Here is a 16,662-nt window from a genome sequence, read left to right as displayed (position 1 = left end):
TCCGGTTAACTTGCTTCAGCACTTTGGCAGGGCTGCACCGCATACATGAACCTTGCTCCACTTTCCACTTCAAATGTCTAAAAATACATTTGATGTAAATGTGTACAGAAATTGGTGAAATTGTCACTGAAATATTCAATCCCAAAAGTTAACCTTTATGTTTTTACAATCTAAAGGCACATTTAATCTGATAACCAACTTTTTTAGGGGGGGAGAAAATGAAATGTTCTGTCAGGGAATAAAGATGTGTGTAAGGCTCAGTTGGTGTGCTTGATGTCATAGCATCAATTAGTACAAAAACTGCTAAAAGCAAATCCACACAAGTTTCCCATTTATGCTTCTGCTCATACAATCTGTGCTGTGTTATGCAAGCGTTATGCAAGCGTTAAACAGTGATTTCTATTGGTGTCAGTTCTTTTCGTAAAATACCCATCTGCATAAAAACTCTGCACACATTAACTGTAATTTAGGTTACTTTTTGATCTTCAGTTAAAAATGAGCATGTAAAGAAAACTTAAATTACCTCATCTGTGACCACATTTTTGACTGATTTTCATCAGGTATGTACTTGTTGGCAAAAGTAGCCGTTTAACCATGAAGGTAACAACTCCCAGGATCCCATGCTGCAAGACAGAATCATCAAACTATATCTAACATAGTTTGAGTTGACAGTTTTTTTCTGGGCTGAGTTTTTTTGGTACATTCCTCAACAATCTTTTAAAATCCTAAATGACTTATCATGTCTAAAAAGAATTTAAAAAGGTTTTATGGTCAATAATGTATTTGATTTTGTGTATTTTTTTCTATTTTTCTCTGCTCTTATTGATCAAATGTTTAAAAGTGTTTGCCAGTAGTTGCTCTAGTGGTATATACACAGAGGCTAAAATCTGACTGTTGACCCTGGCTTTGAGTCACACCCTTGGCCTTCAGCTTCATGTCATCCACACTTTCTTTCCCTCTCATTTCCTGTCTGAAACCTGATTTCAGATATGCTGTAGCATATGCTATAGGTCCATATAGCTGTAAACAGAATCCTACACATGTAGCTAATGTGCACAAATGTAACCATTTTGCTAAACAATGCAGACTGTAGACCCTGTGATGCGTCCACTAGGTAGCAGAGGGTGACTGCCAGTCTCTGAGTACATATACAGGCATATTGTGGGTACTCTGCTGTGAGATTAATGACTGCAGACAACAGTACCATAGTCAAATATACATGCTGGCATCTGAAAATTTGAGACATGCATTTCATTATTAATTTCTTTATCATTGGCTTAACAGTTATGAAAACACCCATTGCCTCAACTGATCCAGACCCTGTACTGTCCATGTCCTCTGAAGTCACCTTTCTTTTCCTCTTTCTAATTTACTGCTATTCATTACTCATCATTATCTCCAACATAATATGCCCTGTTTCAGTTACCATGTTTTCCTGTAGACGAATAGGACCAGGAAGTGGAACAAAAATGTCACTGCCATGCTGCATTTACGTAAAGTACTGCGGAGTAATTAAAGGATAACTGGCCTTAGAATAATTTGTGTTGGCCATATATTGAGAACTGGAGACAATTTGCTGCCAAACAGCAAACAGGCAGTTTTTTACTTACCAACCCTGCAGTCTGGTATTCAGGACAGAGTTGGACTGCAGAACTGTTGCCATAATTGCAACTGTTTTCATAGTTTTGGTCCTCTGAGTAGCTGTGATTTTTATGACCAAAGAGGAAGCTTCAGCCTCTCCTCCCCTCATGGATTTTCACTTTCTTCTTCCACTACCCCATCATCTCCTGATTAGGACCCATAGATAAAGAGCTTCCTCTCTGATAAAAGTTAGATAGAGGAACAGTGAGCCATAAAATGACTGTTTCTTTTCCACTCAGCCGAACCTTACTTCATTGTACACATATTCGGCTGTGGCAAATACTGGTATACATACAGGCAGGTCATAAATTTAAGAGGAAAAGAATGACATTGTCTTTGTCAGGTGTTGTGCTTACATCTACCTTTGTGTTTTCTGCAGTCATTCACACATTGTTATAACAGTGGTTTGGAGTAGTGGGTTCCTGCTTATCCAGTTCGGGGCCGCAGGGGGAGGGCGTCACAGTCACATTATCATACAATTTTGAGTCACCAGTTACCTGCACAGAACCCAAGCATGTATTGGGACTACATGCAAACTTCACACAGAAAGGCCCTGTGTAAGATATTCAGTCAAATTTAAAAAAAAAAAAAAAGCAAGATCATGTCATTCCTGTAGTGTCCTGCAAATATGGCTGTAAACCGGTAGACATTGCACTTAGGTTTCTTTGATTTTGTGTTATTTATAATCAAAGTCTCTTGTAGGCATTCATTTGAACTAAAATAAGGTACTGGCTAATTTGTTTGCCATCAGAAACTTTGTCAAAAATACCATAGCAGGTGCTGTTTTAGCTTAGTTAGGCATTCATATTCAAAGGCAAGAGTACTCACTGCACTGGTTGAAAGAATGATTCCTGATCCCTGTGCCTTTTGGTGCATGTCGTTCCCCACTTTATCTCCCCATTTCCTGTCTCTCTTCAGCTATCTTGTTGTAATAAAGGCAAAAGAATTCTTAAAAGACAAAAATTTTCTTTGGCTCTAACCCTCTAATTTTTTTTGACCATGTTTCAGGCCTTTCTGAGTCGCAGAACTCCTTGAAGAAACTTGGAAATGTTTTTGCATCAATGTGATGTAGTACAGGTAACATGATTTCTTACTCTTGACTGGACTGTTCTTGTCTTAGATAATTTTTTCTGTCTCAGCAGTGTTTGCTCATCAAATCAGTTTTTATTTCTCATTAAAAGGTGAATTCTAAATCACTTTTCTTTGTATCAGAACTGAAATCAAGAGTTCAACTAAAGGGAAAAAATAAGTGATGATTTATTAGTTGCAGGATTTGCTCAGAAGGTTGTAAAAATGACAAGCCTTGCTTTAACTTTTCCATCAGTCACACTTCTAATGCTTCGAACCATATAGTTAGTAGAGTATTTTTGCATTTATCCTGTTGGATAACAAGTAATTTGTCACATTTGCCTCTGGAAAATTCAAATTGACTTTTTTACCACTCTCTGACAATAAAGTAACTTAGGAGTTAAGTAAATGGCAAAACACTTGATGATGAATATCATTGTTGCTGCCTTAAATGTAGTAGTATTATATAATTGTACATACTTTTCATTCATATAAGACCATTTATTGATTGTTAATATCATACATGGCAGCAAATAGATTTGGTTTGTTTTTCTGTCATTTTTAATTCTACTTAAAAGCTTTGCTTTGTGCTCTGGCTAAAAAGCTTTTGTTTTCTGTGATGTGAGACACTTTTGAGTAGAAATTTAACTTCTGAATGTTTTTATTACCAAAGCACAATTGAAAGGTGTTACAAAAATGTAATTAGAGTTGTTTTGACCGTAGTATTCCCTAATGATTGAAAAGGGTGTTGTGATAGAGACTGGGTGAGATGTTGTGTGCCGTGAAGTCTGTATTTCTGGGTGTAGACCAGTGTATGTGTGTACGAGTGTTGATTGTGATCTGATGGGTCAGTTCGTTGCCCATCGTTACTCTGATAGCTGCTCTGTTGTCATGCCATAAGGTCATCTGTGTTAATGGGGGCCGCAGCCAGCCAGAGCTTAATTACTCTTAAGACCCTTTATCTCCAATTGCTGAATACAGAGACCCCAATGGATGCATATGCACATGAACAGCAGTGAACATCCAATACACACACAAACAGTAGTGACCATCAGTGTAGATCACACAATACAAATGAGCCGGGCGTTTTTCTCCTTCTTCTGCTGCTCTCGATGAAGATGGAGATAGAATCTCACGATAGCTGATTAACTTGGTCTTTATTCTGGAGCAGCTCCTCCCCTCCGCGTCGGCAACTAGACGGCTGACTGCAGTGAAGTGACGGAGGGCTGAGGGGTTAAAGGGCAAACTCAACAGGGAGCGGTCTCTAACCTCCCCAGGATGTCACCCCAACGGGGATACAGGGGCCAAAAGTCACTCGGTTTGTTAAACCCTAACCCAGACACACCGACTTCTCTGGACAGACAAAACCATCGTCCATGCTGAGGTTTGGTTTGTTGTTTTCTGGTCGCACACATCAGTGGAAACAAATACACAAAGAAAAGAAAAAAAACATTGGCTTCTTTTTAAATCAGGCTTTCTCCAGGGACCTTTTCAATGTGATGTTTTGTTTTTTTGGTGTGATTCTTTGTAAAAACTGCAGATGGGGTTGAAGAGTAAGAGCTTGCCTTATTGCATATCTTAGAATCATGTATTGTATAAAACAAGTTGATGTAGTCTTCAGTTTATAGATGTTGCTTTATGGCACGTTTGCATTTTTCGGATTATACACTCCTGACGTAAAACATTAACTCTTTCTCCTGGCTAGGGTCAAATTTCAAGTCAGATTGTAAGGGAATTTTTAAGAATAAAAGATTGATCTACTTTTGACTTTAATTTGTATCTCCTACACTTTCCTTATTATGCTATGCTCTCATTGCTTTGTTTTACAGTCTTAAATACAGCACTATGATTATTTTATAGTTATGGTCCCATTTAAATTCAAACAGATGCTAAAACAGGGTGTGCTGTAGTAAGGGACTTGTGTGTAGGTGGAATGTAGCTTAAAACAACACCACAGAGCTGACTGATCTACTGCCAAAACAATATAGTGACTTCTGAACACAAAACTTTAAACGAGTCACTCACAAACCTGTCAATGGCATTACAGTTGTATATGGACCTTTTATGAACCGTTTTTGCTTTCAGCTAGAGTACAGAAAGTTGTTGAAATACTAGGATATCAGGAGCTAATTCAGCTCAAATCATATTCAGCTCATCAAGCAATTGAATTTTGATATCTTGCACTGTTAAGGTACTTTATCATAGGCTTAAAGGATACATTTAAATTTCAAACCACTGTAGAAAAATGTTTCCACAGGACACATGGATTGTGAAAATATCTGTAAGGTAACTGGAGCTGTCTGAAATATGCTGTGCAATTAAAATGCAGCTTATTTACCTTAGGATGCAGTGTTTTGGAAGTGTAACTTAGTATATATTAAACATCTTCACTTATACCTAACAACTGCTGAACTGTGTTAATAGTCATAAGTTGACTAGTTCCATGTTTTTTGTTAGATGGTACTGATCTGCTCAGAGGAAAACCACATGTTTATGGGGGTAACATTTATTAATGTCCTATTATCATGAAAAATGACTAATGTGTGTCTTAATGACATTATTCAATGAAAAGACCCTATGAAATAGGTGACTTTCATGTAGTTTTGGAGCCAGTCGTAGGAATTAAACAGTTAATTTAAAGATCCTGCAGGGCACCAGATTAAACGAATCTCCGCTGGCGTTTAACTCGGCCTCTCTGCAGCATGCTTAATGATCACTCTCTGCTTTCGATGAATTTTCTTGACTTTGACTGGCTTCTTTACTTTGCAGACAGCTTCTTCTGAAAGAGAACAGAAACTCATCAGGAAAGCTGACATTATGAAGTCTTTGTGTGTCATACTGTGGAGGAGGATTGTGTACCTGGATGTTCTTCTTGTGGTCGGAAAAAAACTGAAGCCGAGCAGAAGATCGAGAAGATGACGAAGGCAACAATGATGAAGGTCAGCTCAAAGCCAGTGAATGGCAGTTCCATCTACACACCTACCCAACACAAAGGACACCATTACATTATGTAACAATATCATAATAAGATAGAAAATAACACCTGACACAGAATCCCACATATTAGGAATATTAGAAAACCATATTTTGGTGTTACACAAGCAATACATTAAGACAACCGAAAGGTAAGTTTTTGAAGTTCATATTGTATACTTTGATGTCATCAAAATGTATTAGGTCATCTTATACAGTATATGTTATGTGAATTGTGTGTATCTACATCTGTCAGACAAAGTGAAGTAGGCTACAGCATCTCAGAAAGAAACGTGTCATACCACGATCCAAAGAAATTTAAAAAAAGAGAGAAGCAAAGTGATTGAAATCCATCAGTCTGGAAAAGGTTACAAAGCCATTTCCAAGGCTTTGGGACTCCAGCAAACCACGGTCAGAGCCATTATCCACAAATGGAAAAAACTGGGAACAGTGGTGAACCTTCCCAGGAGTGGTCAGCCAACCAAAATGACTCCAAAAGTGCAACGACGACTCATCCAGGAGGTCACAAAAGAACCCAGAACAACATCCAAAGACCTGCAGGCCTCACTGCCCTCAGGTAAGGTCAGAGTTCATCCCTCAAGCATAAGAAAGACACTGGGCAAAAATGGCATCATGGGAGAGTTCCAAGGCCAAAACCACTGCTGACAAAAAAGAGCACAAAGGCTCGTCTCACATTTTCCAGGAAACATCTTGATGATCCCAAAGACTTTTGGAGAAATATTCTGTGGACTGATGAGACAAAAGTGAACTTTTTGGAAGGTGTGCGCTCTTGGGCTAGGCAGCAGGACAACAACCCGAAACATACCAGAAAGTCCACCTCTGAATGGCTCAAAATAAACAAAATTAAGGTTTTGGAGTGGCTAAGTCAAAGTCTGGCCCTAAATCCACTTGAGATGCTGTGGTGTGACCTTAAATGGGCAGTTCATGCTGGAAAACCCTCCAATATGGGTGAGTTAAAACAGTACTGTGAAAAGAGTGGGCCAAAATTCCTCCACAGCAGTGTGAAAGACTCATCAACAGTTTTCACAAATGCTCGATTTAAGTTATTGCTGCCAAGGGTGGCAAAACCAGTTATAAGGTTCAGGGGGGCAATTACTTTTTCACACAGGGCCTAGATAGGTTTGGAAGTTTTTTTTTTGACCTCCTTAAAAAAATCAAATAATCATTCAAACACTGCATTTTGTATTTACTTGGGTTGTCTTCGTGAAATATGAAAATTGGTTTGATGATCTGAAACATTTAAGTGTGATTAATATGCACAAACATCATGAATCAGAAACGGGGCAAATACTTTTTCATGGCACTGTATATGAATACTCAACCAGAGCAGCAGGGCTTTGGGATGTAGAACTTGAAATGAATGTAGAGAATAGCTGCTTAATGAGCTGAACTAGAAGCCACAGATTTTTCTCAGAGAAATATTTGGATTTTTTGGCTACACCTAATTGATTAGAGATGTAGGCTCCTAATTAGTTGCCCAGAAGAAGGGCAGTATTCATGTATCAAATGTGACAATATTTAAGGCTTGACAAGTCTTTTTGTCAGGGTTTAACCCCATTATACTGCTATCTTAAATACACAAATCCAAATACTGGATTTGACCGTGCAAAGACACATAGACAAGTAATAGACACATGACAAGAGGTGCAGTAGTCCACTTCCTCCACCAGAGGGCCCTGTATCCTTGATACAGGTAGGCATTACCTCTGTTATTAGTTTATAATGCCTCATGCTCATGAGCATCCTTATTGTCTTTGCTAAGTTTAATGACATGTTGTAGAATTTTTTATTAAAAAAAAAAAAGTCTGGGTATCTTCATCTGAGCAGTAACTGATGTCTTGTTTTAGTGTTGTAAGTTGGAATAAAATAGTAAAAAATTGTAGAGAAAGTTTTGGTAGGTTTTGTCAATCTTGCAAGATGAATAGATGATACTCCTGTCAAAAGTAAAGCAAGGATGCATGAAATGTTTAGTACACACTATACAAATCTCAGATGCATAAAGCTGGGGCATTGTATAAAACAGAACACAATGATTTGCAAACACTTTTCAACCTATATTCAGTTAAATACAGCACAAAGCCAAATTGTTCATTTTAAAACCGATAAACTGAATTCGTTATATTCACACTGTCTGGATTTGATTCCTGCAACCTGCTCCAAAAATGTATGAAACAGGAGCAAGAAAAGAATAGGAAAGTTGTGTAATTCTCTCAAAACACTCACAACATTCCACAAGTAAATGAGTTAACTGGTTACAGGTAACAGTGTTACAATCGAAATGAAAAGAGCACTATTGACAGGCTCAGTAGTTCACAATCAATGATGAGGTGAGGTTCTCCACTATGTGAAAGATTGTGTGAGCAAATGGCCCAACAGTTTATGACCCTTACTCAATGTGCAGTTGTAAGAATTTAGAGATTTCTCAATCCCCAGTTCATAATATCATCAAAAAAATCTGGAGAAATTCTCTGCTCATAAAAGACAAGGCCAAAAACCAGTCGCCGAACCCTTCAATCCCACAGGCGTTCCTGCATTAAAAACCAATGTCAATTTGTGATGGATAGTTCAACATGGGCTTGTGAACACTATAACCCTTGTAAGTTGACGCAGTACATTTCTGCATCTTGAAAGTGAAGACTCTACTGTGCAATGCAAAAGCCATATATCAACAACATCCAGAAGCGCTGCTGTCTTCTCTGGGTCTGAGCTCTTATGAGATGGACTGACAACATAGAAAAGTGCGCTGTGGTCTGAAGAGTCCACATGGGTTAAATAGATAGTGTGGGGGTGTATTTGTGCCCATGACATGGGTAACTGGCACATCTGTGAAGGCATCATTAATACTAAGAAGTACAAATTGGTTTGGAGCAATGTATGCTTCCATCCAGTCATTGTTTTTGTTCAGGGATGTCCCTGCTTTTTAAGCAAGGCAATACAAAGCCACATTCTGTACGAGTTACTGCAGCATGGCTTCACAGTAAAAGAGTGGAGGTACTAGACTGACCTACATGCAGTTCAGACCTGCCTTCCATTGCAAATAAATGGAATATTATGAAGCATAAATATGGAGAAACCCCTGCATTGTTGAGCAAGATGAAACGTAAGCTCACTTAACTTAACAAAACTAAAGATTAAGCAAGGATGGGTGCTTACAGAGTGTTATGACAAGAAATGGGGACATAACATAGTGGTAAATTTACTCCTGTCCCAACTTTTATTGTAACATTTTGCAGGCACCATACTGAAAATAAGTGTATATTTAAAAAGAATATAAGAGATTATTGTTGGTAACTCTAAATATCTCACCTTTTTTGTTGTATTCAAATGAATATAGGTTGACAAGGATTTGAAAACGGTGTTGTTTATATTCACATTTTACACAACGTCTCAACATTTTTGGAATTTAGGTTCGTGTACCTACCACCTTCTCCCCGACTCTACCCCCTTTCCATACACCTCACATAAAAGCAAATAAGTAAAAACTGAGTTGGTGCTACGAGCTACACATTTCATTTAAAATTTAAAAAATGCACAAAATTTGTAGCAAACTGTGCCATGCATATGTAGAGCATGGTTATAGTAGGGGATGTTTTCAGTACATATTTGTGTACATTGAGTACAGTGAAAACATGACTGTATGATGGCAGTCATAGAGAGTGATCAGGATATGATAAAAAACTCCAATAAATGTGAAAAAAGTAAAGTGCTCCTACATCCAGTTGTCGCATGGTCAAACCCATTTTTAGCCTTACCTGAATACCCCAAATCTCTGCTCTAAACCAAACTTTAACCCTCTAACTAACTTTAATAGTTAAAGTTAACCATTACAATAAAAAAGAGTATGTAGCCCCACACCAAGTTTCCACGTTGTCACTTTGCACTGAATGACTCAGATGGCCTGATTCACACTTTATCTTGCTGCTGTAGATCCACTCATTCACTAGAGCTCCTTGTGACATGACCTGAGAAAAATTATTCAAATGCCGATTCCTGATTGAAAAATAAATAAAGGTCACACTCTAATCCTGCCAGCACAGCTTTTGTTTCTGACCTAGATTTTAAAAAAGGCTTTACAGAGCTGTAGGTATCCATGCCAAACCAAATAGTCATTGTTGAGCAGATTATCAGCAAAAACAGCACGAGAAGTTGATTTTGACACTTACCAGATGAAAAGTTGAGCAGCTTTTTCAGACCTGGAGCATAAAAAGGATATCTGTGCGTCTTAGCATATAAAAACATTGAAGAAGAGAAAGAAAGCAGGAGCAAGGCGCACTCAGAGTTTGTACATGCAGGCGTTTGTTTATTGATTTTTTCACAGTGTGCCATCTGAGCCACTCCTGCTTCATCCAGGAAGCAAATAACACTGGATCCTATAACTAAGTACACACACACCTGTTCAGAGGTCACTGTTTAGACTTTGCACTGGAAACCAATCACACTTTAATACGAGGCTCCTGCTGCCACGTCCTCATCAGCCACAGAACAGGAAGAACAAGGCAGCCGTCGTTCTCTGAAGTTTTTCACTCTTAGTCATAAACTTCATCTGTATCAGACGATCTGCTCCAAACTCTGAGCTGCTGTCTTCGTCTCTGTGGTGGGACAATGGAATAAAAAAACGTGGTCACTTGCTTTGGTTTTTCACCTGTATGTTCAAGACTTTCTCACATAGACAGAGCAATAGCATAACTGATTAACTGGTTGTGTCTCTTTAAACTAAATATTAGATGTGTTTTGGGTAATTTATGAATTAATTAGAATGCAAAATGACAGTTTAATTCACAGAAGAATGCTAATTAAACTAAAAGTCCAGTAAAAGATTTCAATTGGACTCTAACTCAATTTTATACAGATTTGATATATCATATCAATTGATCATTTATCTGAATGGTATATCTTATTACATTTATAGAAGGTTTGTCGTTTATTTACATAAAAACCACTGTCAGTTGGAGGCCCATACAAAAGAAACAAGAGACAAAACGTTCAAGGTCACACGTGGTTTCCACCTGGTGGGTCAGCGGCCCAAAAATGGGTCATAGAGCTGTTTGCAATGAGTTGCAAACATGCCTGGAAAAACAATGTGGTTTGTGGTATATTTATGTTTAGAAGCCCTTTTTCCATGATAACATTTACATTTAAGTTTTCTTACTTTGACTAATTCATCTTTTCCTCTTGTATAATAACTGTGATGATTTCCAATGTTTTTGGGTTAATTTCTTGATCTCTAGAAAACAATCAACATTTCAGTGTTTACAGGGGAGAATGAGTAAAATACAATGAATGTTGGGCTTCCATTATAGTGCTCTTTTTACAGGCTGTCTGTAGGGTGTTAAAAAGTATTTTAAAAAATCTTACATGCAATTTTATAGCTGTTTTCAATTTTATATTCGACAAGAGTATATAAGCCAGTTTTTCCACTTTAGTTTTTATGTTTAGTAAGATTTTGATCCATGAGATCCAATGCTAGTCTTCACTCTTTTTTACGTTCTAGCCTGCCGAGCTTTGAGTGCAGCCTGAAAGCTCCACTATGCTCCTAGCCAACACATTGACTATGTGATGGGGTGATGTGTGTACCTGACTGATAAACACAAGTTTTCTGAGAAGTGGTTGGAGGGCTCGGTGTTGGAGATAAGGCTGTGGCTGATGCTTGTTAAGATTTTACAGGATTTTGCTGATAACAAAAAGCAGCTTGTGCCTAGTGCTAATGTTATCACTGCTAGCATCTCAAAGGAAGCTTTATTTGCATTCTTTTTTTCTTTTTTCAAGATTTATTTTGGGCTTTTCGTGCCTTTATTCGACAGAGGAGAATGGTGTATAGAGCTGGAAACTGGAGAGAGTGGGGAGAGATATGCAGCAAAGGGCCATGAGCCGATTAGAACCTAGGCTGCCGGCGTACATGGGTCCACTTGGCTATCTGTGCGCCCCTTTATATTTGCATTCAACAATAACAATTACTATGTACATTTTCTTCAATGTGTTGTCACGTATTTTCTTATAATTTGCACAAAACATGTTCATGTAACTGGTTAGAAAATAAGATGCAGTTGGGTCTTAAAATATACGAAGAGGGTCTTGATAAAGGTCTTAAATAGTATTAAATTCAATGTCAAATTTTCTGTATATAACCTGTGTTAAACATATTTGTTTTTCTACATGTCTTATTGTTCAGTTCTTTTTTGTTCCTTCTAAGATCCAAACTACAACATTTTTCACTAAATAAATTCAAGTGGTTTGGGGAAATTTGGTTCACAATTTCTCATTTAGGTGTTGATCCACTAACATAGACAATCTTCAATAGAAAAAGGATCATATTAGGGGAAAATGCATAAGTGAAAACATAAGACATGTTTACTATCATCAAATCAGTTAACAAACTGAAAGGAAATGCTCAAAATTCATATTACTTCTATGCAACAGTTTTCACAAGGATTAATATTAGGACTGTTCTGGTGAGCTAGTGGTGTTCTTGCAGAAAGTAAAGTGAAATCATAGCAAAAATTTTTCTCTCTCTGTCTTTCTAGAGTTGCCAAAACGCCCTCCAAGGGTTTCTATGAAAAAGAAATGATGATGGCACAGGAAACTGAGTTATAATCATATTTTTGTGGCTACAAATTAAGATTTAATCCAAATTTATTATTTAATTCCAAGTTAATGTTTTTGATGACTGGATTACTGGAGAAATTTATTGGGTTTCATGGAACAGAAACTGATGGGACACTAATAGCATGGTCACGCCCCATGTGCTGAGGCTGTTGTCCTCTGGGAGGGGTGCTTTCCCTGATTTCATACTCTGACAAATGTCCTATCTAGAAAGGCTTAAAGCCTGTTAATACATTTTCAACTGTTAAAAGGTCCCAAACAGACGATGGGAGAGGGCAGCTACTAGAATAAGAGCAAAGAAAGCCTGTTATATACAGTGCTTAACAAATTTATTAGACCACCTATCATATTTGTCTCAAAGACCATCCAGCATCATGAAGTGCTTATGAAGTGTTTTTTGCTTTTGCTAATTCGACCTATGTGATCATTATTAAATCTGCAGTCTGCCTAATGTACTATAACCACATCGTGTATTGAAATAAGGGCTGTCAAAATTAATCAAGTTGACAATGATTAATCAAGATCCACAATTGATCCACTATTTTTTTAATCGCTCAAGTTGGTAAAGGCATGTCAGCCTTTTCCTGCAGCCACAGTGATGTAAAATAAGTCCACCACTAGTCCTTTATGTCTAATTTTACTTAGAAATGTACAGACAGTTCAGTGTTAATTACACTGTGAAAGACAGTCAAAAAATTAAAAATAACACAAAAACAGTTTAAATTTTAAAAATAGTGGAATTTTATAAAGTGCTAAAAAGAGTGTGATTAATTGCAGTTAGATACAGAAATTTGGAGATTAATCGCAATTTAAAAATGTTATCTTATGACAACCCTAATTGTAATATATCAGAAAATTTATGTGAAAGCCTTTGCTTGATTTTAGACACAAGCAAGTTCTTCAAATACATTTAGAATGTATTCCACTGTAGGCTTTCACTGACCCTATTCCTAATGCAAGAATTACTATAAGAAGATGTTATTTTTCTTAACCAATCACAAAAAAAAGTGATAGTTTTGCTGAAACAGATAAGGCATTACTGCTACCTTATAGGAAAGTTCTGGAGTAATACTTTGTTTGTCAAAATAAGCAAACTGGTGATAAATAAATGCCTTCCTAAAAACAGTCTTAAACAGAACTGAATATTTAGTATTTATAAAGGTATGACTTACTACAGAGCTTAAAAATTTTGATACTGATTGATTGAAGGGCTCAAATAGTATAGCTATTACTTTGATTGAAGGGCTCAAATAGTATAGCTATTACTTCCGTTAAATTGTTCGTATTGCTTAATAAAAGCCTTCAACTTGCAAATGCATGCTTGTAGGTTGAATTTATTCTAGCACTGTTGTATGAAGCTGCTTTTTACGTAATAAATTAAAAAGTGGGTAATGTCTGAGATGTTTCTGTGTTTTTCTCTTGATATAAACTTTAGCTCTATTCGAGAAAAAATAAGAAAATGTGTGGACTTCTGATAGTTTAAATATCTATGTGCAATGAATAACATATTGTTCTCAAAAAATGTCCAGTTTGGTGTGTTTTATAGTTTTACCATTTGAATGTTCAAGGTCCTCCTGAAGCATCCCAGTGAGTGTGAAGAGGGCAAAAACCAGAAGAGAGAACATGATGGTCAACACCTCCATCTCTGCGAGTGAAGTTGCCATTTACAGATGCTGCCACAGCTGTAAACGTCTCATCAGTTAAATCAACAGTTCAACTACAAAGGTGAGGTCCCTACCCCCATCATACGATTATACAAAATTAGGATTGAACACTTACTCAGAGTTTGTTAGAGGTACGTTTCCATGTTGATGAACAGCTTCATTTACACACATGTAGTCTCTCTCTCTCTCTGGTTTTCTCTGCTTGTCTTCCTCTATGTCACACTTGCAAGACCTGTGAAGAGCTAACTAACACATCCCCTCTCAAGTTCAAGTGAGATCATATTAACCCTAATAATTAATGGGCCAAACGCCCGTGTGTTAACCTGCACACTGTCCTCTCAGTGTTCTCTTTCTTACTTTTAATGGTTGGTAGAGATTTCATTATAATGAAGCAGAAACTGAAACTGACACAACAGCTGAAGAGGATTTTCTTCACTAGCAATGTTGTGCTGTGGTTATGGCTCTCTTTCAGTGGAAAAAATTCATTTTACCACTTGAAACCTCCTTTCCTAACTTACCATCACTGCATATACACTAAAAAGCACAGAGAGCTGCATGAAATCCACATTAAGAAGAAGTGACGCATTGCAAGTCCACAGTGTGACTTTGATAGCAACAACTTATTTAAATGCACAGACAAAAAAAGAAAATCTGACTTCCACATTTCAAGGGCAATAAAAGTAATACATGTATATGTGCATGCAAGCCTGTTTGTGAAAAGGATGTGGGTGGGGAGGAGCATATGTATAACACTTATTTAGACCTCTTCCCTGCTCAGCAATGCTTTAAGAAATAGGGCTGTGGCTGCAAACAAACAGTAAAATTTTCTCTGTGTATGTTGATTGTTCATCATTCAACCCACTGAGCTATTAATAAAGACAGAAACAGTTATAGAGATAGTTGAGATATATATTATGAATAAATAAATATCCTTAATTAAATGACAAAAAGCTGACTGATGGGATATTTTAATGACTTTTATTTTTAATTTTATAATAAACATATCTGTCATAACACACATACAACAAAACATCTTAGTCTGTTACAACAACTTCCTAACCCCAACCTAGACCAAGAGGGGTCATCGTACCTGTAGTGTGGCGTCAAATAATATAAACAAAAAGTGACATCAATAAAAACATGATCATGTTCTTTTGTCTCCTACCAAATCCACCAACCCTATGCTCCTCCACTTTATCTTCAGTCTGGCCTAGTAATTGTATCAAGATACAGTACGTGCCCCATTTCAAGAGATATTTTTCTGTTCAGTCCTGTATCCTGAATGACATTCTTTCACAAGCAGCCACAACATCCAGTGCTCTTTTCCAGTTCTGAAGAGGAGGTTCTACGGATTTCTTCCAGTTCCTGAGAATGATCTGTCATCCAGTCATTCATGGTATGTCAGTGGTTTAGGAAAGGCAGATATACTTCACAGACTTGAAAAATATTTAACTTAAGACATAGCACAAACTGCCTTTTTATAGCATTAACAATTTAACCATGTATCTTTATCCAGTACTGATTAATCATGGAGAATGGCCATAGTACATTTATCAGTGTACCCTCATCCACACAACATCACCACAAACAATAGACAAATCCAAATGCATAACAGACCAATACAACTCTACATGAAAAAAAAACATTTGACATGCAGCTTTAAAGACTTACTTTCAGGCCTTAATGCCTTTTTTTACACAGGACTGTAATCAGAAACTGGGGACAGAAAGAGCAGGGAATTAGATGTTGGAAAGAAGCCATTGGCTGGATTTGAACCCCAGGTGGCCAACAAATAGGACAGCAGCCTATGTACATTAGAGGCATGGATTCAAGCACAAGAATACCAGAATCCTGAAAATGCAGCTTTCAATGTCTCTGTTAATCACAACACAAACATTTAAGTAATTGTAGCAGTCTGGGAAAATGAAGAACAATGGGGCAGTCTGGAGACAGAAAGTCATTTTTGTTCAGTCTAAATTAAGCACAGGTGAAGCCCATCACAGCAGAGAGAAATTTGTTGTGTGGAAATAAAGAAAGCTAACTTTGAAAAGAGATTTAAGTGAAGTAGACTCTTTAATGGGACTTTAATTGTGAACTGATAAGCTAGGAGCCTGGAACCTAAATGTAAATCTGTATTTTAACCTGCCAAGGGACTACAGATGTAGATTAGCAGCTGTTCTAACTTTGGCATGTTTACATATGTACTCTACACTTATGTCCATAAATATGTGCTCTCCCTTTTGAATAAACAAAATGAAATGATCATCAAGTGGTGGCTCCAGGGCCACATGCAGCCCCTTGCAGCTTCCTTTCCTACCCCCAGTTTATTATTAAATTCAGAAAATGTGAGGAGGACAAATATGTTGTGGTATTTAGGTTGTTTTTCTTTAAAATCCCTACAGTTATCAAACCAACCCCCAAAACAATTGAGATTCATAAAGTTCTATACAGAAATGGCTTAACGTTTGAGAAATCCACCTGTCAGCTATTATTAGCGAGTATGGAACAAAAATAAGAGCTACTGACAAACAAAAATAAGATAAATGCTTGCTGGGCTGGTTTTGTACTGAATGAAAGGCTGCGAATCAGTGGAGGTGTAACAAGTCCTCCTCTGTTAGGGCTGACATTTCGTTGTGTCTTATGCTGTCTACGTTAAGAGGGAGGATAAACTGTTACTTCTATTTAAATATGTTGT

The 16,662-nt window shown here is 37.3% G+C and overlaps 1 long non-coding RNA gene across 1 annotated transcript; it reads right to left on the bottom strand.

The window, feature by feature from the left end:
- Positions 1–10,000: 10,000 nt before the first annotated feature.
- Positions 10,001–14,197, bottom strand: LOC121509119. Its single transcript, XR_005991848.1, has 3 exons — positions 14,083–14,197; positions 13,856–13,985; positions 10,001–10,292 (listed from the first exon to the last, which is right to left on the bottom strand). It is a non-coding gene; the product is annotated as an uncharacterized LOC121509119 (long non-coding RNA).
- Positions 14,198–16,662: the final 2,465 nt, after the last annotated feature.

The sequence above is a fragment of the Cheilinus undulatus genome, linkage group 4 (assembly GCF_018320785.1).
Source record: "Cheilinus undulatus linkage group 4, ASM1832078v1, whole genome shotgun sequence".
NCBI classification, from domain to species: Eukaryota; Metazoa; Chordata; class Actinopteri; order Labriformes; family Labridae; genus Cheilinus; species Cheilinus undulatus.
The sequence above is the reverse complement of the archived record's forward strand: the minus strand, read 5'-3'. Positions and strand labels throughout refer to the sequence as shown.